The sequence below is a fragment of the Oncorhynchus mykiss genome, chromosome 18 (genome assembly GCF_057628025.1).
Source record: "Oncorhynchus mykiss isolate SJ-2025 chromosome 18, ASM5762802v1, whole genome shotgun sequence".
Lineage (NCBI taxonomy): Eukaryota > Metazoa > Chordata > Actinopteri > Salmoniformes > Salmonidae > Oncorhynchus > Oncorhynchus mykiss.
The window spans coordinates 34,982,537-35,005,200 of record NC_143039.1 but is presented as its reverse complement, the minus strand read 5'-3'; the positions used below and the strand labels follow the sequence as shown (position 1 = coordinate 35,005,200).

The 22,664-nt window shown below is 42.7% G+C and overlaps 1 protein-coding gene and 1 pseudogene across 11 annotated transcripts in view; one reads left to right on the top strand and one right to left on the bottom strand.

Annotated features, from left to right (window-relative positions):
* LOC110495938 (B-cell CLL/lymphoma 9 protein) overlaps positions 1-22,664 on the top strand; it is a 108,458-nt gene that overhangs the window by 28,713 nt on the left and 57,081 nt on the right. The gene's annotated exons all lie outside the window — the stretch shown is intronic.
* On the bottom strand, positions 13,154-14,534 carry LOC149975485 (uncharacterized; annotated as a pseudogene).

Sequence of the window (22,664 nt, the reverse complement as noted above, 5' to 3'; positions counted from 1 at the left end):
AATTATTCAGCCCCTTTACTTTCAGTGCAGCAAACTCTCTCCAGAAGTTCAGTGAGGATCTCTGAATGATCCAATGTTGACCTAAATGACTAACGATGATAAATACAATCCACCTGTGTGTAATCAAGTCTCCGTATAAATGCACCTGCACTGTGATAGTCTCAGAGGTCCGTTAAAAGCGCAGAGAGCATCATGAAGAACAAGGAACACACCAGGCAGGTCCGAGATACTGTTGTGAAGAAGGTTAAAGTCGGATTTGGATACAAAAATATTTCCCAAGCTTTAAACATCCCAAGGAGCACTGTGCAAGCGATAATATTGAAATGGAAGGAGTATCAGACCACTGCAAATCTACCAAGACCTGGCCGTCCCTCTAAACTTTCAGCTCATACAAGGAGAAGACTGATCAGAGATGCAGCCAAGAGGCCCATGATCACTCTGGATGAACTGCAGAGATCTACAGCTGAGGTGGGAGACTCTGTCCATAGGACAACAATCAGTCGTATATTGCACAAATCTGGCCTTTATGGAAGAGTGGCAAGAAGAAAGCCATTTCTTAAAGATATCCATAAAAAGTGTCGTTTAAAGTTTGCCACAAGCCACCTGGGAGACACACCAAACATGTGGAAGAAGGTGCTCTGGTCAGATGAAACCAAAATTGAACTTTTTGGCAACAATGCAAAACGTTTTGTTTGGCGTAAAAGCAACACAGCTGAACACACCATCCCCACTGTCAAACATGGTGGCAGCATCATGGTTTGGGCCTGCTTTTCTTCAGCAGTGACAGGGAAGATGGTTAAAATTGATGGGAAGATGGATGGAGCCAAATACAGGACCATTCTGGAAGAAACCCTGATGGAGTCTGCAAAAGACCTGAGACTGGGACGGAGATTTGTCTTCCAACAAGACAATGATCCAAAGCATAAAGCAAAATCTACAATGGAATGGTTAAAAAATAAACATATCCAGGTGTTAGAATGGCCAAGTCAAAGTCCAGACCTGAATCCAATCGAGAATCTGTGGAAAGAACTGAAAAGTGCTGTTCACAAATGCTCTCCATCCAACCTCACTGAGCTCGAGCTGTTTTGCAAGGAGGAATGGGAAAAAATTTCAGTCTCTCGATGTGCAAAACTGATAGAGACATACCCCAAGCAACTTACAGCTGTAATCGCAGCAAAAGGTGGCGCTACAAAGTTTTAACTTAAGGGGGCTGAATAATTTTGCACGCCCAGTTTTTCAGTTTTTGATTTGTTAAAAAAGTTTGAAATATCCAATAAATGTCGTTCCACTTCATGATTGTGTCCCACTTGTTGTTGATTCTTCACAAAAAAATACAGTTTTATATCTTTATGTTTGAAGCCTGAAATGTGGCAAAAGTTCGCAAAGTTCAAGGGGGCCGAATACTTTCGCAAGGCACTGTACATGGTATACAAAATATACATCCACATATTATTATTACTATCAAACCATAGTTCTAAATACATGTTTTAACAGGGTATTACACACATTTAGGATCTCCTGGCGTCCATGCATAACCTACCAACCTCACTGATACATTTTACAAAGTCTATTAAATCCATGTAATATAGCCTCATCACAGTAAATCCATAACAGAATAGCATACTCTGAGTTGTCCTTATGTAAGGTTCTGATCTGACTATGCCATATGGCTGTGGGCTACACTAGTTAATTTAGTAGAATGAATTCTGTGACATTATTTTAATTGTAGTTTGAAGAATACAATAATACAATAATACAATAAAATAGAAAGGATATTTTTTCCTAACGATTTGAGGGAGTGTGTACATGCGACTATTCTGTGTTGATTGGTTAACAAAGAAACAGGTACTACTATATGCTTAATTTACTTGTAACTTTAGTTGTGATACAAACGTTGGGCTATATGTTTTTATTTTGAATACAGTCTGTATGCATGTGACTGTTGCATGAATGGCATGAATGTTGCGCAGGCTGTACACACTTGATCAGTCTCTCATTCACAATTTGACAAGCACTTGATAATACCTTGAATTTCCTGGCGGTATGCCCTTTGTGTGGCTGTAATGCCTCCTAAAGAAATCCATGCCTTTTGTGGCATGTAGCAGTGACGGAATATAATAATTATATATAATAATTATAATTCCCTTCTCCCAGCTCCATGCGCCGAAGGACCTCTCACTCACATGGCTCTCTGTCAGGTGATCGGGTCTTCCTTACAGGCCACAAGTGAAGACAGGCACATCGGGGACGCAACTTTCTCACATCCTTATCTAATCCAAGGTGCATAGTGAAGATAATGGAAGAACTGTCCACATTTACTTTTTGTCAGCCAGATGAGTAGGCCTAACAAACAGCAAAAGCTCTAGCCTTTGTCAATCTACTATCCCCCATAGTACAAAGGTCAACCTATTCTATTCTGTGCGAGAAATAAATATTCCAAACATAGTCTGGGACAATTGTGGGATGTGATAAATCCCAAATTAATTCAACTACTAGCATAAAAAAATACACATTTAAGCAATGAGGCCTCATGCAACAGATCAGAACGTGAGGCGATTTCTTCAAATTATAAGCGCAGCAATGCACACTTGGCAGTAGGCTATAAGCGTGAATGTTACATTAGCAGGAAAACACCCTTATCAAAGTTGACCGCAAATGTGATCATGCATGTAATGCTTTTATTAGAAAGGTGTATTTTTATAGTGAAAATGATCTTCCCCAAACTTGAAACTCACGCACTGCGCATATATGCCAGTTAGGCTCTATTTATGTGGTAAAGCGGATTAATGTGCTTCATTTTAAGAAGTTCTTTGGCCACTGAATACATATAGGCCTTTCGGCTAGGCTGCATGAGGTGTGCGACTATGGTTTGAAAAAGTCGCAAAAAAAGACATGCGCTGTTTCTTGCCTTATGCTGGGCATCATTCACAAGTGATAATAAATCATTCGCAAGTGATAGTCAAATGTTGTATGTACATGTACTTGTATGTACATACACTAAATAATATATGTGTGAAATTTGTTTTGATTTAGAATGAACCATTATCATGCACCTGTCTTGAAAATTGTGATTGGAGAATGCTTTTCCCATGGTTAATTTTAATGCCAGCTAGGTAGGCTATATATACAGTGCCTTGCAAAAGTATTCATCCCCCTTGGCGTTTTTCCTATTTTGTTGCATTACAACCTGTAATTTAAATGAATTTTTATTGGGATTTCATGTAATGGACATACACAAAATAGTCCAAATTGGTGAAGTGAATTGAAGAAAAAAAAACTTGGTTCAAAAAATTCAAAAAAATAATAAATGGAAAAGTGGTGCTTACATATGTATTCACCCCCTTTACTATGAAGCCCCTAAGTAAGATCTGGTGCAACCATTTACCTTCATAAGTCACATAATTAGTTAAATAAAGTCCACCTGTGTGCAATCTAAGTGTCCCCAATGTCTGAAACACCACTAAGCAAGCGGCACCGTGAAGACCAAGGAGCTCGCCAAACAGGTCAGGAACAAAGTTGTGAAGAAGTACAGAAAAAAAATATCAGAAACTTTGGACATCCCACAGAGCACCATTAAATCCATAACTAAAAAATGGAAAGAATATGGCACCACAACAAACCTGCCAAGAGAGGGCCGCCCACCAAAACTCACGGACCAGGCAAGGAGGGCATTAATCAGAGAGGCAACAAAGAGACCAAAGATTACCCTAAAGGAGCTGCAAAAAATAAGCGAACATGTTTGGTGTTCGCCAAAAGGCATATGGGAGACTCCCCAAACATATGGAAGAAGGTACTCTGGTCAGCTTTTTGTCCATCAAGGAAAACGCTATGTCTGGCGCAACACATCTCATCACCCCAAGAACACCATCCCCACAGTGAAGCATGGTGGTGGTAGCATCATGCTGTGGGGATGTTTTTCATCAGCAGGGACTGGGAAATTTGTCAGCATTTAAGGAATGATGGAAGATGCTAAATACAGAGAAATTCTTGAGGGAAACCTGTTTCAGTTTTCCAGAGATTTGAGACTGGGATGGAGGTTCACCTTCCAGCAGAACAATGACCCTAAGCATACTGCTAAAGCAACACTTGAGTGGTTTAATGGGAAAAATGTACATGTCTTGGAATGGCCTTGTCAAAGCCCAGACCTCAATCCAATTGAGAATCTGTGGTATGACTTAAAGATGGCTGTACACCAGCGGAACACATCCAACTTGAAGGAGCTGGAGCAGTTTTGCCTTGAAGAATGGGCATAAATCCCAGTGGCTAGATGTGCCAAGCTTATAGAGACATACCCCAAGAGACTTGCAGCTGTAATTGCTGCAAAAGGTGGCTCTATAAAGTATTGACTTTGGAGGGGGGCTGAGTAGTTATGCACGCTCAAGTTCAGTTTTTTTGTCTTATTTCTTGTTTGTTTCCCAATACAAAATATTTTGCATCTTCAAAGTGGTAGGCATGTTGTGTAAATGAAATGATACAAACCCCACAAAAATCTATTTTAATTCCAGGATGTAAGGCAACAAAATAGGAAAAATGCCAAGGGGGGTGAATACTTTCGACAGCCACTGTACGTACTCCTGTTGGAAAGAGAAGCAATGTGATTAATATTAGGAAAGTTGCTAAATAAATATAGTAGGCCAAGAAAGCTGATGGGATCCTCTTTTTAATAGAAGTCATCACTCTGTTTTCTCACGCAATTGCATACCCTATCGAAATGTTGCACAACATGAGCTCATGGGCACTCATGAAGTGTTTGATTCGATTTTTGATTAGAGTTATTAGAGGGACAATATAGTGCTGAGTACCAGGCAGTTAGCAAGTTTGGTAGGCTATTTCTATTTATGAAAAAAGAAAAAAGAAAATGTAACCCATATTTAACTTGGCAAGTCAGTTAAGAATAAATTCTTATTTACAATGACAGCCTAACCCGGCCAAACCCGGACGACGCTGGGCCAATTGTGCGCCGCCCTATGGGACTCCCAATCACAGCCGAAGTTGATACATCTGCTACTAATAACCATCAGCATAAAAAAGGTTTGGCATGGGCCCTTAAATCTACAAAAAGTTATATATCTACATCATTGAGAGCATCTTGACTGACTGCTTCACTGCTTAGCAACAGCACCGCCCTCGATCGCATGGCGCTGCAGTGGGTGGTGTGGACAGCCCAGTACATCACTGGGGCTGAGCTCCCTGCCACCCAGGGCCTCTACATCACGCGGTGTGAAAGGAAGTCACAGAAAATCGTTAAAGACTCCAGCAACCCAAGCCATAGACTCTACACACATGCACACACTGACTCAACTCCAGCCACTTTAATAATGGGAATTGATGGGAAATGATGTAAATATATCACTAGCCACTTTAAACAATGCTACCTTATATAATGTTACTTACCCTACATTATTCATCTCATATGCATACGTATATACTGTACTCTATACCATCGACTGTATCCTTATGTAATACATGTATCACTAGCCACTTTAACTATGCCACTTTGTTTACATACTCATCTCATATGTATATACTGTACTCGATACCATCTACTGTATCTTGCCTATGCTGCTCTGTACCATCACTCATTCATATATCCTTATGTACATATTCTTTATCCCCTTACACTGTGTACAAGACAGTAGTTTTGGAATTGTTAGTTAGATTACTTGTTGGTTATTACTGCATTGTCGAAACTAGAAGCACAAGCATTTCGCTACACTCGCATTAACATCTGCTAACCATGTGTATGTGACAAATAACATTTGATTTGATTTGATTTGATTTTGATTTATCATACACTACAACGTATATACAAAGGTATGTGGACACTACTTCAAATTAGTTGATTCAGCTATTTCAGCCACACCCGTTGCTGACAGGTGCATGAAATCGAGCACATAGCCATGCAATCTCCATAGATAAACAGTGAAAGAAGAATGGCCCGTACTGGAGAGCTCAGTGACTTTCAACGTGGCACCGTCATAGGATGCCACCTTTCCAACAAGTTTGTTCGTCAAATTTCTTCCCTGCTAGACCTGCCCCGGTCAACTGTAAGTGTTGTCATTGTGAAGTGGAAACATCTAGGAGCAACAACGGCTCGGCCGTGAAGTTGTAGGCCGCACAAGCTCACAGAACGGGGCCGGCGAGTGTTGAAGCGTGTAGCGCGTAAAAATCGTCTGTTCTCGGTTCCAACACTCACTACCAGTTCCAGACTGCCTCTGGAAGCAACGTCAGCACACAAACTGTTTGTCGGGATACGGTTTCCATGGTCGAGCAGCCGCACACAAGCCTAAGATCATCATGCGCAATGCCAAGTGTCGGTTGGAGTGGTGTACAGCTCACCGCCATTGGACTCTGTTCTCTGGAGTGATGAATCACGGTTCACCATCAGGCAGTCCAATGGACAAATCTGGGTTTGGCAGATGCCAGGAGAACGCTACCTGCCCCAATGCATAGTGCCAACTGTAAAGTTTGGTGGGGAAGAAATGGTCTGGGGCTGTTTTTCCTGGTTTGGGCTAAGCCCCTTAGTTCCAGTAAAGGAATATCCTAAAACTACAGCATACGATGACATTCTAGATGATTTTGTGCTTCCATCTTTGTGGCAACAGTTTGGGGAAGGCCCTTTCCTGTTTCAGCATGACAACGCCCCAGTGCACAAAGCGAGGTCCATACAGAAATGGTTGTCGAGATTGGTGTGGAAGAACTTAACTGGACTGCGCAGAGCCCTGATCTCTACCCCATCGAATATCTTTGGAATGAAGTTGAAGACCGACTGCGAGCCAGGCCTAATCGCCCAAAATCAGTGCCTGACCTGACTAACGCTCTTGTGGATGAATGGAAGAAAGTCCCCTCAGCAATGTTCCAACATAGTATTGGAAAGCCTTTCAAGAAAAGTGCAGGCTGTTATAACAGCAAAGGTGGAATGAGATGATTTTGGAATGAGATGTTCGACGAGCAGGTGTCCAAATACTTTTCGCCATTATTTGTGTATATCCTGATGCCTAGTCACCTTACCCCTATATATATATATCTACCTCTATCCCTCCAGTATCTTTGCACATTGTACATTTGGTATTGGAACTGACCCTGTGTATATCTTCTTACCATTCCTGTGTTCTTCTTATTTCTTTTTTTGTAATTTGATGTTGCGTTTTTGTTCTACCTTATGCTATTTGTGCTACATTGATACTGAGTACTGTATTGGTTGGTTTTGGAGCTTGCAAGAAAGGCATTTCACTGTACTTGTGCACGTGACATTAAAACTTGACACCATGCCAAACAGTAATGGCTGTGTATACTGTACACCATACTCACCCTCTGTGTGATATAGATAGACCTACTCACCCCAATGTCCTGGAGCTCATAACAGAATGTCCATTGTGGCCATATGCCATTCTTTAAAAGTGCAATCTAGGATTTAAACAACAAAGCCTTAACCCACCACTTTTTTTGGCCAACAGCTGAGGGATGGGGCTGGAGAAATGCAACCATTCTCAAATTCCTAGACGGGGCTATGGATGCAAGGACTGGCCATCCAGCCCCATCCCTCAGCTGTTTACCAAAAAAGGTGGTGTTGCCGCTTTGTTGTTCTTTGAATCCCAGATGAACCCTTTAAGGAACAGGGAAGGGCAGTTTTTTTGTGTCCTCCTGCCTTGTTGTTGGTCTTTTCAGCGTTCACAGTCCCACAAATGGGATGCACCCAGGCCAGACAGCGAGGAATCCCAGGAATTTTATCTGGAGCCGAAAGCGTTTTAAAGGAACACTCAATAGATTTTGCTTTATGCTTTTGCAATTTGCTTTCAATTGAGACTCATGACTGCAGTTTCTTTGCTTACTGTCCCAAATGACGGCGTTTTGAGATTTGTTGTTGTGGTTTGCTGGCTTGATGTTTTGTTGACAGTATGTATCCTAGTAGTCATGGATGACATCCTCATGTCAATTGTCATTTCATTGGCAAAGTATTGACTGTTGTATAAAGATTTGATTCACTGTGAATTCATATTTTACATGCTGCTTTGATGAACAGGGTCTTGGAGTCTCATAAGTTGTGCGAGTGGTTAAAGTGGTTTTCATTTGGTTGCTTTTGAGTATGGTACTGTGTAATGAATGAAGAGCTCTGTGTGTGTGTGTGTGTGTGTGTGTGTGTGTGTGTGTGTGTGTGTGTGTGTGTGTGTGTGTGTGTGTGTGTGTGTGTGTGTGTGTGTGTGTGTGTGTGTGTGTGTGTGTGTGTGTGTGGTTCTAAATCAGGTGGCTGTACAGGGCAGACATTCTTTATAAAAAACAAACAAATGGTCCACTGTATGTCTGCTCCAGGAAGAGCTTAATTTGTTTTCGACCAATGACTGTTTTTGATCCGCCACTTGGGCTGAGATTCAATGCGAGGCGTTGCAGTGCAGCACACTATTCAACCGACAATGCACCTTTTAAAGGCCTTTTCCCTAATGTTCGCAGAGATCACATTCATGGTAAACACTGCGCAGGTCGGCTGAAGCGTAAATGATCTATAATGCTCCTTGAATTGAATCCTGGCTTTAGTTTGTCCAAAGGCAGTACCTGTGGAATCAGTTATTAAATGGATGAAATAGCCACATGGTCTCAAAAACATAACATAACCGTCTGATTATTAATGCTCTTTCTAAAGAGGATTGTTTCTAAAACAGGAACAACTCAATGAGGCACGTCTTTGTGTTACTGTGGGAGTGTGTTGAGCTCTTATTGGTGTAAAATAAGGGTCTGGGAGCAGCTTGCCTGGAGCATAAAATCACAGCAGGCTGCTAGGCTTTCGATTACAGCTGGGAAACTGAGTAGGATGACAGAAATAGTGCACTGTCTGGAGAGACATCTCAGTCAGAGTACAGAATCAGAACACACACCCACTCAGACACAGCTATCTCCCTTCCCATCCATCTCTCCCCTGTCTCTTTCTGTATTTCTGTCTCTGTATTATTATTATTATTATATATCTTAATATCAAATCTTTATATCTATTTTTTTAGGGGGTAGATCAGCTTTAATATTGCAGATAGATTGTGGCTTCCATCAATGTAATTGTCTGTATCATTTCCAGTCCCCCATATTTTCTGGGTAAATATATCAATTATATAAAATACAGTGGGGCAAAAAAGTATTTAGTCAGCCACCAATTGTGCAAGTTCTCAATCAATCAATCAAATTTATTTTATATAGCCCTTCGTACATCAGCTGATATCTCAAAGTGCTGTACAGAAACCCAGCCTAAAACCCCAAACAGCAAGCAATGCAGGTGAAGAAGCACGGTGGCTAGGAAAAACTCCCTAGAAAGGCCAAAACCTAGGAAGAAACCTAGAGAGGAACCAGGCTATGTGGGGTGGCCAGTCCTCTTCTGGCTGTGCCGGGTGGAGATTATAACAAAACATGGTCAAGATGTTCAAATGTTCATAAATGACCAGCATGGTCCAATAATAATAAGGCAGAATAGTTGAAACTGGAGCAGCAGCACAGTCAGGTGGACTGGGGACAGCAAGGAGTCATCATGTCAGGTATTCCTGGGGCATGGTCCTAGGGCTCAGGTCCTCCGAGAGAGAGAAAGAAAGAGAGAATTAGAGAGAGCATATGTGGGATGGCCAGTCCTCTTCTGGCTGTGCCGGGTGGAGATTATAACAGAACATGGCCAAGATGTTCAAATGTTCATAAATGATCAGCATGGTCGAATAATAATAAGGCAGAACAGTTGAAACTGGAGCAGCAGCACAGCCAGGTGGACTGGGGACAGCAAGGAGTCATCATGTCAGGTAGTCCTGGGGCATGGTCCTAGGGCTCAGGTCCTCCGAGAGAGAGAAAGAGAGAAGGAGAGAATTAGAGAACGCACACTTAGATTCACACAGGACACCGAATAGGACAGGAGAAGTACTCCAGATATAACAAACTGACCCTAGCCCCCCGACACATAAACTACTGCAGCATAAATACTGGAGGCTGAGACAGGAGGGGTCAGGAGACACTGTGGCCCACTCCGAGGACACCCCCGGACAGGGCCAAACAGGAAGGATATAACCCCACCCACTTTGCCAAAGCACAGCCCCCACACCACTAGAGGGATATCTTCAACCACCAACTTACCATCCTGAGACAAGGCTGAGTATAGCCCACAAAGACCTCCGCCACGGCACAACTTAAGGGGGGGGGGGGGGGGGGGGGCGCCAACCCAGGCAGGATGACCACATCAGTGACTCAACCCACTCAGGTGACGCACCTCCTCCAGGGACGGCATGAGAGAGCCCCAGTAAAGCCAGTGACTCAGCCCCTGTAATAGGGTTAGAGGCAGAGAATCCCAGTGGAAAGAGGGGAACCGGCCAGGCAGAGACAGCAAGGGTGGTTCGTTGCTCCAGAGCCTTTTCTCCCACTTAAAAAGATGAGAGAGGCCTGTAATTTATCATAGGTACACTTCAACTGTGACAGACAAAATGAGAAAAAAAATCCAGAAAATCATATTGTAGAATTTTTAATGAATTTATTTGCAAATTATGGTGGAAAATAAGTATTTGGTCACCTACAAACAAGCAAGATTTCTGGCTCCCACAGACCTGTAACTTCTTCTTTAAGAGGCTCCTCTGTCCTCCACTCGTTACCTGTATTAATGGCACCTGTTTGAACTTGTTATCAGTATAAAAGACACCTGTCCACAACCTCAAACAGTCACACTCTAAACCCCACTCTGGTCAAGACCAAAGAGCTGTCAAAGGACACCAGAAACAAACTTGTAGACCTGCACCAGGCTGGGAAGACTGAATCTGCAATAGGTAAGCAGCTTGGTTTGAAGAAATCAACTGTGGGAGCAATTATTAGGAAATGGAAGACATACAAGACCACTGATAATCTCCCTCGCTCTGGGGCTCCACGCAAGATCTCACCCCGTGGGGTCAAACTGATCACAAGAACGGTGAGCAAAAATCCCAGAACCACACAGGGGGACCTAGGGAATGACCTGCAGAGAGCTGGGACCAAAGTAACAAAGCCTACCATCAGTAACACACTACGCCGCCAGGGACTCAAATCCTGCAGTGCCAGACGTGTCGCCCTGCTTAAGCCAGTACATGTCCAGGCCCGTCTGAAGTTTGCTAGAGAGCATTTGGATGATCCAGAAGAAGATTGGGAGAATGTCATATGGTCAGATGAAACCAAAATATAACTTTTTTGGTAAAGACTCAACTCGTCGTGTTTGGAGGACAAAAAATGCTGAGTTGCATCCAACACCATACCTACTGTGAAGCATGGGGGTGGAAACATCATGCTTTGGGGCTGTTTTTCTGCAAAGGGACCAGGATGACTGATCCGTGTAAAGGAAAGAATGAATGGGGCCATGTATCGTGAAATTTTGAGTGAAAACCTCCTTCCATCAGCAAGGGCATTGAAGATGAATCGTGGCTGGGTCTTTCAGCATGACAATGATGCCAAACACACCGCCCAGGCAACGAAGGAGTGGCTTCGTAAGAAGCATTTCAAGGTCCTGGAGTGGCCTAGCCAGTCTCCAGATCTCAACCCCATAGAAAATCTTTGGAGGGAGTTGAAAGTCCGTGTTTCCCAGCAACAGCCCCAAAACACCACGGCTCTAGAGGAGATCTGCATGGACGAATGGGCCAAAATACCAGCAACAGTGTGTGAAAACCTTGTGAAGGCTTACAGAAAACGTTTGACCTCTGTCATTGCCAACAAATGGTATATAACAAAGTATTGAGATAAACTTTTGTTATTGACCAAATACTTATTTTCCACCATAATTTGCAAATAAATTCATTAAAAATCCTACAATATAATTTTCTGGATTTTTTTTCTCATTTTGTCTGTCATAGTTGAAGTGTACATATGATGAAAATTACAGGCCTCTCTCATCTTTTTAAGTGGGAGAACTTGCACAATTGGTGGCTGACTAAATTCTTTTTTGCCCCACTGTATATAATTTTTAAATATATTTTCCTTTATTATTTTCCCCTAACCCTACCATCCCTCCCCTAATTGGAGTAAACTAATGGACAACAACACTTAGGCTTCTACATCCAGCTTATACATGCTGTATGTAAACACTACCGGTCAAAAGTTTTAGAACACCTACTCAATCAAGGGGTTTTATTTATTTTTGCTATTTTCAACATCAAAACTATGAAATAACACATATGGGACCATGTAGTAAACAATGTAGTAAACAAACAGGTCTTAAAGTAATGATGGACTTTTTGATTATTTGAGCTCTACTTGCCATAATATGGACTAATATGGACCAAATAGGGCTATCTTCTGTATACCCCCTACCTTGTCACAACACAACTGATTGGCTCAAATGCATCAAGAAGGAAAGAAATTCCACAAATGAACTTTTAAGAAGGTACACCTGTTAATTGAAATGCATTTCAGGCGACTACCTCATGAAGCTGGTTGAGAGAATGCCAAGAGTGTGCAAAGCTGTCATCAAGGCAAATGGTGGCTATTTGAAGAATCTCAAATATAAAATACAGACGTGGGACCAAGTCATTGTTTTACAAGTCACATGTAAGTCTCAATTCTTAGCACTCAAGTCCCAAGTCAAGCCTCAAGTCAAGACCGACAAGTCCCAAGTCAAGTCTCAAGTCCTAAACTTTGAGTTTCGAGTCCTAAACAAGTCATAATGTGATCTTCACCAAATGTAATTCAATTTAATATTTTTAACAAGAGGAAGAGTTAGTATATTAAATTCAAGCAAATCATGAATGGTTTTAAAAATATATATATTTATTTCTTTCCAAATAAACTTTATATCTCCATGGAAATACATGGGTAGCCACGAGAAAGACACATCAATATGACAGCAAAAACAAAATATTGTAGTGCTCTCTGTCGCTCTCTCCATATATACTCTAGACACCTGACACAATCCTGACATAAAGTTACAATCATTTATTAAAAGGTGCTTCAAAACAACTGTTACTGAACCTCAAGTAGGCCTGCAATTTGAACACTGGCCTGAATGTCTGAGAAAAAAATACAGATGGGAGATAAAACCTGAACATGGAGACTACGTGTGTGTGTGTGTGTGTGTGTGTGTGTGTGTGTGTGTGTGTGTGTGTGTGTGTGTGTGTGTGTGTGTGTGTGTGTGTGTGTGTGTGTGTGTGTGTGTGTGTGTGTGTGTGTGTGTGTGTAATGCCTAAACAGTTTCATTTTTTCCCTCTTATCTCAGGGCCCTATGATGCATTGCATTTGCAAAATACCAAATTCAAAGTCTGTCAGTCATTTGTGCACGATGAGGACGCAGTATGGATGAAGACACGCTCCACCGGAGCACTGGAGGCAGGCACTGCCAAGACCCTGATGGCCACTCGGGACAGTGAAGGAAGAGCCTTCCTGTTCATTGCCCAGAACAAGAGGGAATTCTGTCCTTCACAAATGTCATGGTAGTCACTTAGCTGTAGTGCTGGAGTGGTCCCAACAGCTTTCTTCTGCCTCCTTACAGTATGCTGCAAACAGCCCTTCTTCTTGTCCAAGACTATGGTCCTCTCGCTCTTCCTCATTAACAAGAGGCACAGCTTGCTCAGTCCCTGCAGCATCTTGCAGAATCAGTTCTGGCAAAACATGTAAAAGCATGGCAGAAAGGCCGGTATTAAAGTATTGGTGATGCAGTGGGTTACACTGAAAAAGTATTATTGTTGCAGTCAATTGGATTCAATTATGAGAAAAAGTTACATTAAACTCAATAATATTGACCTTTCAGTCTTTGTGCCACCTCCTACTTGACCTCCTCCTTGACCAGCACATGGTGCTCCACCCACATCAGAGAAAAAGCCGGATCCAAGGCAGCTGCTTTGAGGTAGACTGGATCTGAAAAGGGGGTAGCGATTCCATCTTGTGTCCTGGCCATTTTCACATAGATGAAGATTACAATAAATATTTTGTTCGGGGATGCCTGGAGACTTCTGACCAGGCCGCTCAGGAAATGGACTTGAGGCTTCCGCTGCTCCAGGTGGTGATTCAGGGACAGGACCGAGGGAACAACAGAACTGATTGTGACTATCTTCTCCCCCTGAGTCATATCTGTTGCTTCTCCAAATGGCTTCCGGATGTCCACCAACTCCTTCAACTTATTCAACTCCCGTACTGTGAACAACAACTCCTTGTGCCCAGCCTTTTCAAGAACATGACTTAGCTTTAGATGGTCACATTGGATAACTGCCTTCATTTGTCTCAGTGTTGAGTTCCATCTTGTGTTGACAGCGGCAGGGATGCCTCTTTCCCCAAAATCAGCCTCAAACACCTCTTTGTATGTTGTGCTTGTATGCAGCAGTGAGCTGATTTTCGATAACTTTGAAAGAGAAGGAGTTATCACTTTTGTTTCTTTCAAGCCATCTCCCACCACCAGCTGGAGAGTGTGGGCAAAACATTGCAAGCGCTGTTTTTTTTGCAATAGCAGCATCCACTGTTTGCTGGTCTTCCAGGGTTAGGTCATTCCAGAGCCCTGGGCCATCAAGGTGATCTTCGTCATGTACTTCATCTTCTTGTTCAATGGGGAAGCACACCGTGAATGCTTTTCTCATGTTGGCAGCATTGTCACTAATGATATAGTCCAATTTATCTTCAATGCTGTACTCATCACATATGGGCTCAAATTGCGCACTGATTCTTTCGGCCGTGTGTGGGCTTTTGAAGCGGACACAGGCCAAGAGATTGGACTAGAGCTGTATCCTCTCTCCATCTTTCTCCGTACAGTGCACAGTGACACCAAGGAACCCCCTCATCTTTCGGTCGGACCAAATGTCCACTGTGACTGAAACATGGTCGGTGTTGCTCAACTGAGTTTTCAGTTTTGAACGTCTCTCTGTAGCGAGGTTCTCTACTTTTGATGTCAATGGTGTGCGACACACTGGGCTGTACTTACTGGCAACCACTGACAGAAAGTGATGGAAACGCTTGTTTCCCACAATAGACAGAGGCCAGTTGCAATCGATAACCAGGTTGGACAGTATTTCTTTGTTGAGAGCTTTCTGCCGTGGATGATTAATGCTGTACTGCTCTACACGGGTCTCCATGAACTGTGAGATTGGAGACTATTGTGGTGCACTTCTGACACTTTTTGAACAAATCCAGATGAACAATCTGTAAGAGATAAGCATTTTTTTAAATAATTGAGCAGCGGCAGTAGCCCCGATAGCGATCGACTATCGAGGATCGCAATCGGGCGAAGTAGGCTTGTACACAATCGCCCAACCTTACCACACACACACACACACACACACACACACACACACACACACACACACACACACACACACACACACACACACACACCCTCTCCGTGTGTGGTTAAGGAAGGCTAACATATCAACATGTTTTAGGAACAGCAGTAAAATCAGGCAGGATTTTGGCTACCCACTGCCTAGCCAGTTGTAGCTCAATCTTGGGTGCAACGATCACGTTCCCGCACTGACTGACTGTGTGGAGGCTTATTGATTTAACGTTACGTTAGCCTACATGCTACACTAGCAAAGTTATATATATAGCTAGCTGTTGGCTATATTGGCCACGACTTACCGTTCTTTGTGCAGCTTCAAATGTCAAACAAAGTTGGAAGTTGTTGCGTCTCCGTCTATAATTTTCTTCCCACATGTTTTGCAAGTTGCAATTTTTTGTTGACTAAAGCATAGTCTTTATATCGGAAAATAATAATTTGGGGTATCTTTCCAAGGGCTCCAACTGAATGCACCCGCTGACGTTCCTCTGCCCTGCCACACACAACTTTTTCTCCAATGGCACAATTTGATTGGCTTCTGTCCGATTCAAACTGTAATCCGTTAAATGAAGAGTTGATGCGCTGCACACTTTTTTTTAACAGCATAATTTTTCATATTTGGGCTTGGGGAGGGTATCAAGTCAGTTCGAGTCAAATGGCCAAGTTAAGTCACGAGTCATTGGTGTTAAAATCAAAGTCGAGTTGCAAGTCATATTTGTGACTCGAGTCTGACTCGAGTCCAAGTCATGTGACTCGAGTCCACACCTCTGATAAAATATATGTAGATTTGTTTAACACTTTTTTTGGTTATTACATGATTCCATATGTGTTATTTAACAGTGTTGATGTCTTCACTATTATTCTACAATGTAGAAAATAGTAAAAAAATAAAGAAAAACCCTTGAATGTATAGGTGTTCTAAAACTTTTGACCAGTAGTGTACATTTTACAGTATATTTTACAATGGTTGTCTTTTGTTTGTTTTTAGTCCCATCCTTCAGCTCCACTGTGTCTCTGTATTTGTGACGTGGTGAGGTTGGACCCAGGTGCAGAGAATGAACCACACAAGGAATCAATGATTTGGGATAAATGTAAATACTTTACTTGAAAAATGAAAACATAACGATAACAGTAATACTGGAAAAACAACCAACACTAGGGCTAGACCACTCACTCTGGGGAAGAACACACAGGGAACCGAAATCCAGCTACTGCAAAGGGAAACAGAAAACACACCTCTCTTAAAGGGAAATCATAATTAGTAATAGGACACACCTGAGTGTCATTAATGTATCTAGGAAGGTCTCTGCCGCCCTCTGGTGACAGGTGGAACCATGACAGTATTAACAATCTAAAAAAAGACAGAGAGGGGAAGGCATAGAATCATAAATAAAATGGATTTTAAACATTTATGTACATATAAGTGTCATATAGGCTGAAAGCTTAAATTCTTGTTAATCTAACTGCACTGTCTGATTTAGAGTAGCTATTACAGTGAAAACATGCCATGCGATTGTTTAAGGACGGCGCCCTACATCAAAACATATCCACCGGCACAGGTTTCATACATTCACATATAACGATTAAATATTCACTTACTTTTTGAAAATCTTCCTCTGATTTGTCATCCAAAGGGTCCCAGCTATAACATGTAGTGTCGGTTTGTTAGATAAAATCCTTCTTTATATCCCAAAAAGTCTGTTTAGTTGGTGCCATTGATTTGGGTAATCCACTCGTTCAACTTGCAGAGAAAGGAAAATCTACCCCTAAACATTGTTTCAACAAGTCAAAAATGTTTCTATTTACTCCCCAGATACCCTAAATTGTAATCAAAGTATAATATTTATTTCGGAAAGAAGTATGTTCAATAGCAATAGGTGCGTAGGTAGGTGCGTAATGTCTTCATGGTGCGCAAACACGAATTTCCAAGACTGTGTCCTCTACTACAACCCGATATTTCTTATTCGTTTTTGAAGTTACAAGCCTGAAACCTTGAACATAGACTGCTGACACCCCGTGGAAGCCATAGGAATTGCATCCAGGGAGCCCATTTTCAATATGACTTTTCTCTTACATTTCTAAGAGGATGGTCTCTCAAAAAGAATAATTCTGGTTGGTTTTTCTTAGAATTTTCTCCTACCATATCTATTGTGTTATATTCTCCTACATTATTTTAACATTTCTTATATGCATATCCTGGCTTCAGGGCCTGAGCTACAGGCAGTTTACTTTGGGCACGTTATTCAGACAGGAAGTGGAGAAAAAAGTGACCTAACCTTAAGAAGTTAACAGTCTCAAAAAAGACAGAGAGGGGAAGGCATAGAAATGGTGGGAGAGAAGGAGGAAGCGTGATGAAGACATAAAAAAATAAAGAGGGATTGGAGGGAGGGACAAAAAGAAGAGAAAGATACTGTACACGTGGAGGGAAAGACAGGGAGAGAGAGACAGAGTGACACGTGATGGAAGAGTCAGAAAGAGAGAGGGAGAGTCTGTGTGTGTTTCAAATCAAATTGTATTAGTCACAAGCGCCAAATACAACTGGTGTAGACCTTACAGTGAAATGCTTACTTACGAGCCCCTAACCAACAATGCAGTTAAAAAAAATACAAATAAGATAGTATGTACATGTAGGTAGAGTTATTAAAGTGACTATGCATAGATGACAACAGAGAGTAGCAGTGACTATATGTTAAGGAGTTTGTTTAGAAGCCTCTTGGACCTAGACTTGGCGCTCCGGTACAGCATGCCGTGTGGTAGCAGAAAGAACAGTCTATGACTATGGTGGCTGGAGTCTTTGACACTATTTAGGGCCTTCCTCTGACACCGCCTGCTATAAAGGTCCTGGATGGCAGGAAGCTTGGCCCCAGTGATGTACTGGGCCATTTGCACTACCCTCTGTAGTGCCTTGATGCAACCAGTCAGATATGTGCTCTAGATTGTGCAGCTGTAGGATCTGCGGACCCATGCCAAATCAGTCTCCTGGTTTTGTCATGCCCTCTTCACGACTGTCTTGGTGTTCTTGGACCATGTTAGTTTGTTGGTGATGTGGATACCAAGGAACTTGAAACTCTCAACCTGCTCCACTGCAGCCCCGTCGTTGAGAATGGGGGCATGTTTGGTCCTTTTCTTCCTGTAGTCCACAATCATCTCCTTTGTCTTGATCACGTTGAGGGAGAAGTTGTTATCCTGGCAACACACGGCCAGGTCTCTGACCTCCTCCCTATAGGCTGTCTCATCAATGTCAAATTGAATGATGATTTTGGAGTCGTGCCTGGCCGTGCAGTCATGAGTGAACAGGGAGTACAGGAGGGGACTGAGCACACACCCCTGAGGGGCCCCTGTGTTGAGGATCAGCGTGGGGGATGTGTTGTTACCTACCTTTACCCGTCAGGAAGTCCAGGATCCAGTTCCAGAGGGAGGTGTTTAGTCCCAGGGTCCTTAGCTTATTGATGAGCTTTGAGGGCTGAGCTGTTATCAATGAATAGCATTCTCACATAGGTCTACCTTTGTCCAGGTGGGAAAGAGAGAGATTGAGATTGCATCATCTGTGGATCTGTTGGGGTCGGTATGCAAATTGGAGTGGGTCTAGGGTTTCTGGGATGATGGTGTTGATGTGAGCTATGACCAGCCTTTAAAAGCACTTCATGGCTACAGACGTGAGTGCCACGGGTTGGTAGTCATTTAGGCAGGCTACCTTGGTGTTCTTGGGCACAGGCACTATGGTAGTCTGCTTAAAACATGTTGGCATTAAAGACTCGGACAGGGAGAGGTTGAAAATGTCAGTGAAGACACTTGCCAGTTGGTCAGCACATGCTCGCAGTACACGTTCTGATAATCTATCTGGCCCTGTGGCCTTGTGAATGTTGACTTGTTTAAAGGTCTTACTCACATCGGCTACGGAGAGCATGATCACAGTCTTCCAGAACAGCTGATGCTCTTATGCATGTTTCAGTGTTATTTGCCTCGAAGCGAGCATAGAAGTAGTTTAGCTAGTCTGGTAGGCTCGTGTCACTGGGCAGCTCTCGGCTGTGCTTCCCTTTGTAGTCTGTAATTGTTTGCAAGCCCTGCTACACGCAACGAGCATCAGAGCTGGTGTAGTACGATTCGATCTTCGTCATGTATTGAAGCTTTGCCTGTTTCATGGTTCGTCGGAGGGCATGATGGGATTTCTGATAAGCTTCCGGGTTAGAGTCCCTCTCCTTGTAAGCGGCGGCTCTAGCTGCTAGCTCAATGTTGCCTGTAATCCATGGCTTCTGGTTGGGGTATGTACGTACGGTCACTGTGGGGACGACATCATTGATGCACTTGTTGATGAAGTGAATGACTGATGTGGTGTACCCCTCAATGCCATTGAAGGAATCCCTGTGCTAGCAAAACAGTCCTGTAGCTAGGCATCTGCTTCATCTGACCACTTTTTTATTGATCTAGTCACTGGTGCTTCCTGCTTTAATTTTTGCTTGTAAGCAGGAATCAGGAGGATAGAATTATGGTCAGATTTGCCAAATGGAGGGCAAGGGAGAGCTTTGTATACGTCTCTGTGTGTGGAGTATAGGTAGCCCAGAGTTAATCTTCCTCTGGTTGCACATTTAACATGCTGATAGAAATCTGGTGAAACGGATTTAGGTTTCCCTGCATTAAAGTCCCCGACTACTAGGAGCGCCGCCTCTGGGTGAGTGTTTTCTTGTTTGCTTAGGGCGGAATACAGCTCATTCAATGCTGTCTTAGTGCCAGCCTCTGACTGTGGTGGTATGTAAAACAGCTACAAAGAATACAGATGAAAACTCTCTCGGTAGTAGTGTGGTCTACAGCTTATCATGAGATTCTCTACCTCTAGCGAGCAATAGCTTGAGACATCCTTAGATATCGTTCAACAGCTGTTATGTACAAAAATACATAGTCAGCCGCCCCTTGTCTTACCAGACGCCGCTGTTCTATCCTGCCGGTACAGCGTATAACCAGCCAGCTGTATGTTGATAGTGTCGTCATTTAGCCACGACTCCGTGAAGCATAAGATGTTTCACTTTTTAATGTCCCGTTGGTAGCTTAATCTTCCACGTAACTCGTTGATTTTATTCTCCAAAGATTGCACGTTTGCTAGCAGAATGGAGGGAAGTGAGGGTTTATTCTCAGAAGGCAGCCCGCTCTTCGGCCCCTCTTTCTCCACCTGCTCTTCACGCAGATCACAGGGATCTGTTCCCGAGGAAGCAGTATATCCTTCGCGTCGGGCTCGTTGGAGTAGTGAAAGGAAAAAAATATATTATGCTAGTACGTTTATGTTTGTTTGTGTGTGTGTGTGTGTGTGTGTGTGTGTGTGTGTGTGTGTGTGTGTGTGTGTGTGTGCTTGTGTGTGTGCTTGTGTGTGTGCAGGGTCGGCCACTGATTCGCTGAATACTGGGACCTGAGGTGGTTGGAGTTGTCAACAAAGCAGCATGACAGAAATATGATGCCAAGTTTTTGAACTACCGGTAGTTTCTTTGAGAAAATATATAAAGCTATCTGTGCATTTGAACAACAGCATAAATACACCTATTTCACTTTTGCATGTCAGAAACCGAATGACCACTGTTGCACATGCTGACACTGTTTTGAACAGATCAGACTATTTAGAACGAGCAGCCAGCTCAGGAACAAACAAGTACACCAGGGAGAACGCAACAAGCATAAAGATGCAATAAGTGAAAACACATTATATAACTGGGGATAGCTAGCTAACATAATGTCAGAAAGCATGATGAGCTAGCCAGTTAATCTTTGAATCTTCTAGCTTACAGCTAGTTAGCTGTTTATCAAAGGTATTTCACTGGTTAATATGACCCAAAAAATCTACCAAAATATTTACTAATGTTTCTCATAATTACCGTAGCTGGTTAATTAATTTGATCATGCTTTGTGATACAACCGTATTTATGCTGTTTTAGTCCACAAAACATGTTTCCCTGTCACCTAAAGTAGAGTGTGATGAACGACAGGGGGGGGAAACAAGCCACAGTCATGCTTTTTCCCCCCTACCAGATCTGCCATGAGAAGGTTCTAGCTAGTGTATCCCTCTGTCCTCCGACTCTTGCTGGATGTAGATGTCCAGTTTATCAGGTCCCAGGCTCCCATGACTGTTACAACTATTTATTTACAATTATAATTTGCTATTGGCTTCTTCCTTTAGCGCCATCTGTACCTGATAGAGAAGATCTAGTTTCACGTGCGGAAGGAAGCCGCCTGGCGCGAGAGACATATTGGCAGGGAGTCTAGAGCAGACCCAGAAGTTCTGACTGAACACACATTTGAGCACCCCAGCACAGTCCATTTATTTTGTGCTGTTATAATTTATGCTAGCAGTTCCCCCTCATAGCAAATACCTGGTAAAAGGGATGTGAAGCTGCTGCGACTGCTGGCAGTCACTGAGGGGCAGAGGAGTAAGTAACTGAACAGCTTGTTTTGAACAACATCTTTTTGAAAATGTACACATTTACTACACTTTTATGAGCATTTAAAACATAATCCATGAATTATCTAATATATATTATTGTTTAAATACAACTATTGTTTTGAAAATCACAAGTGTTTTTTTTTACAAATTTACAAGTGGGGTGCCGCCCCTAACGCCCAAATGAGCGGACCGCTGCTGTGTGTGTGTGTGTGTGTGTGTGTGTGTGTGTGTGTGTGTGTGTGTGTGTGTGTGTGTGTGTGCATGTGAGCAAGCATGCATCCCACTGTGCAAAAACTGGTTGAATCAACTTTGTTTCCATGTATTTTTAACCCAAAAATGTAATGTGATGACGTTGAATAATTTTTTTTTCACTCTTTTTGGTTTCACCCTTTTTGGTTGATTTCACGTTGAATTCATGTTAATTGACAACTCAACCAAATGTATATCAAAACTAGACGTTGTACTGTCGTCTGTGCCCAGTGGGATGTGTGTGTTTTTGCGTGTGCATGTGTGTGTGTGTGAGAGAGAGAGAGAGAGAGAGAGAGAGAGAGAGAGAGAGAGAGAGAGAGAGAGAGAGAGAGAGAGAGAGAGAGAGAGAGAGAGAGAGAGAGAGAGAGAGAGAGAGAGAGAGAGAGAGAGAGAGAGAGAGAGAGAGAGAGAGAGAGAGAGAGAGAGAGAGAGGTCACTGTGATCTGGCAGGTAATTAAGGGTAGACCAGGAACAACGATGCATAGGGACCTTCGGTCACTGCCATTTATTCATCTGATTACCACTCTCCCTCTTCAACCTCTCTCCTCTCACTCCTCTCCTCCTCATATCCTCCACCCACACAATAACACTCCTGTCCTATTGCCATTTCCATACCAACATTGATTTAACTGAACTGGATCTTGATACCAACATAGTCGTTAGATGCAGAGAGACAATAGCATACATGTGGACTATCAGCCTTGTTATTTTGTCATCACGCTGAATAATGTATCAATCTCAATGATTAGACAGGTGATAGTGCTG